This window comes from Cavia porcellus, unplaced genomic scaffold, assembly GCF_034190915.1.
Source record: "Cavia porcellus strain 051 isolate PalLab524CR breed Dunkin Hartley unplaced genomic scaffold, mCavPor4.1 scaffold_17, whole genome shotgun sequence".
Taxonomy (NCBI): Eukaryota; Metazoa; Chordata; class Mammalia; order Rodentia; family Caviidae; genus Cavia; species Cavia porcellus.
This window is the reverse complement of record NW_026947500.1, coordinates 65,566,455-65,569,877: the sequence shown is the minus strand read 5'-3', so window position 1 is coordinate 65,569,877 and position 3,423 is coordinate 65,566,455.

Sequence of the window (3,423 nt, the reverse complement as noted above, 5' to 3'; positions counted from 1 at the left end):
TTAAGATGGTTGCCACATCACTGGCCAGACAGTCATTGGCCTGATTGTCTTTACCATTTCTCATTTTTATATTTTATTCTGTGTTCTTGGTATTTCATTTTTTATTTGAATTTTCTTTTCTTTATTAAACTTACATAAATATCTATTGATTTTGTTTTGCCCTCGTAAAAGACCAAATTTGGATTTCTTGATTTTTTTCTGTTTAATTTCTTGATTTGCCACTGTACTGATCTGTATTTTCTTCTTTCTACTACCTTTGACATTATTTGTTCTTTTGCTAATTCATTTGTGTAAAATTTGGTTATTTATTTGAGATCTTTCCCATTTTTATAATGTTGAATTTTATTACAATATGCTTTCCTTTTACTACACATTCTCTAATGTTCCATGTGTCCAGCAAGAAATGAAAGTAAAAAGAAATTCAGAAAATTTACTATAAAGAAAGGAGGAAAGATATAAAAAAGGAAAAAATGAAGAAAATATTCCAGTACAGATTTTAAAATGAAAACATAAAAATAGACAGGTACAGTGACAGTGTTCAACTTAACAATCACCCCCCCCAAAAAATATAAAACAAAAGTACTGAACTGAATCACCTAACATCTCTTAGAATGGTGACTGTTGAACAGGAACAAGATAAAAAATGTTAGTGAGGCCATAGAAAAAATACTACTTTGTGTACTGTCGTTGAAACTCTAAATTAGTACAATGATTATAGAAAACAGTATGGAAGCTGCTCAAAAGAATATGACTAGCACTGTGATAAAATCCAACAATTCTATTTCTGCCTATATTTGAAAGATGAAAGAGTATCTTCTACAGATCTGAATTTTCAAGTTCATAAGAGTATTATTCACAAAAAACTAACATATGAAAGCAGCAGTGTCCATTGTTCAGTGAATGGCTAACCAAAAAGTGACATATATGCAATGTATATTGTCATTAAATTATATTATAGTTTAGAATAAGTTGGACAATAATATGTATAATACTGTTCACCAATGCTTCTGTTAACACACTGTTCAGCTCACATTCAGAAGTATTTGGCAAAATTTTGTTCCTTTTGCAAACTCCATATCAAGCATGGAACACCATTTTCCCCAGAATTGTAGAACCACTTAAGTGTACCAACTGAGATATTACTGACATATTCTACCACATTAATTATAATGAGCATATAACAGTCATATGATAAAATATTTTATTGTATTAAATTAATAAAATACATGCAATGTAATATTACTTAGCCTTGCATAAGAAGGTATGCTGTTATTTATAATAATATATGTGAATCTGAAGAATATTTTACTCTAAACATGATTTATAATAAAATGCCTTCTCTGAGTTATATGTGGGAAATAAAACAGTTTCATAGAGACGGGCAGAAAATTACTTAAAAAATCTGCAAGTTTGGACCAAAAAGAAAAATGATTTCTACATTGTACATACAGCATATGTACAATATATACAATAGTTACAATTAAGACTATTCTGTATACCTGAAATTTGCTAAAAAGACAATATTGCAATCCTAAATTGGCTAAAATGTTGGACCTTAAATGTTCTGATCACAGTAACAAATGAAAAAAAAATATTGATTCCCTGAGGTGATCAATGTGCTCTTTGGACTCGGTGTCAATTACATAGTATATACATATATCAAAACAGTGAGTTATATATTAATAGACTTAGGAAAAGAAACTAAACTAAGACTACTTCTCAAACATTTCTATGCAGTATATTTTCCAGTACAATAATATATTCCTTTAGAGATAGATAGATCATTGACTTTCAAATTAATTTGGCTTGTTTAGTAAATATTCAGAGCATATTTTACATTTATTTTTGTTGTCAATTTATAATTCAGTTCCTTATTGTCAGATACACATTCTGGATGATTTCATTCCTTTACAATACTAAATGAGAATGTCCGTTATGATCCCATTTTTAAATTTTTCATGGTTAATGTTCCATGAATACATGTGGATATGTAAAGAAATCTCACATCTTTTTTCTACTTCATACTTCTGTTCCATATATATTCATTCCAGTAATGGTCTCTTGAAAAATATGTAAAAAGTAGGGCTTAAATTAGGAGTAAACAAGACTGTGTCTGTATTTTAATAAAGGTTCCCAGTGACTTCTTCCGAAAGTTAAGGACCTCTAGGAAAATTATCATAGATCTATAAAACTACAAAACAATGATGAAAGAAGTCAAAGGAAATCAAAACACCAAGATGTTCACCACACAGCTATGAATAGCAAGTAGCATCATAAAGATGTCATATCTCCTCTAAATTGTCCATGGGTTCAAAGAAATTCTAACCAACAATTCATGGATTCCTTTATAGAAATAGACAAGCTGTTTTGAGAACATATATGAAAATACAAAAGAATCATAACTGTCAAAAGGATTTTGGAGGACTTCCAGGAGAACATGACAGATAGATAACAGCAGCTTTGGAGAATCTCTGAGATAGCCAGCTTAGAATCCAGGAATAGTGCAGTGTGAGGAGTCCTAAGTAAGGGGAGATATACCCTGCTGACTCAGGAATGAACTAAGTTGAGAGCACTGCAATCCCAGTGCTATAACCATAACAGATAAAATCTCAGCACTGAGGTTGGAAACCATGCCTCTGGAAGCCATGATTTGAATTTCCTGCCACCACTGCTGCATCTGAATCAGTGGAGCAGGGACAGAGACACAAAACATTTGAGAGTGGGAATCAGTGAACGGAGTTGAGAGCGGGACTGGCAGGGAGCCCTGAATCGACCTGTAGTGAGTGAGAGCAACAAGGACCCTTCCTAGACTAGGAGGCTCCAACAGAGGACATTCTGGCACCAGGCAGACTAGCCAGAACAGGACACTGCAGTGACTTTAGTTGCATATTCCCCTCTCAAGTGGGATAAGTGGGGAGTGCTTGACCTGGGTGACACCATGAACTAAGACCCAGAAGACTAGCCCAAACCAAGTCCCAATGCCTGACTGTGCACCCTAGCAGTGAAGCCTTCAGTAGGCTGACCTGGAGGGGGTGGGCCCAGCATAGGCTGCCCAGGTCTGTGTCTTTCTAGTACACTGCAGTGGGTGGGAATCCTTGCTGGCACAATTCAAACAAACTGTAACTGACAAAGAAAGAAACTGGGCCTCCTTTATGCTTTTATGGAAGGAACAAAAGTATGTGAAGTAGGAGCAACAAGAAAGGGTCCTCTGCCCCCAATCCTGAGAACACTGACCCAGGAAAGGTAAATGAAAAGGAGAATGAGGACAGAAAACATACAATATCACACAAGACACCAATAAACATAAAGCGATATTTCCAGAGCCTCATAGATGAGTTCAAATGTCAAGTATTTAACAAAATAAAACAAGATATAAGTAGAATAGTTAGAGAAATGCTAAGCACCGCCCAAGAAAAAACAGAC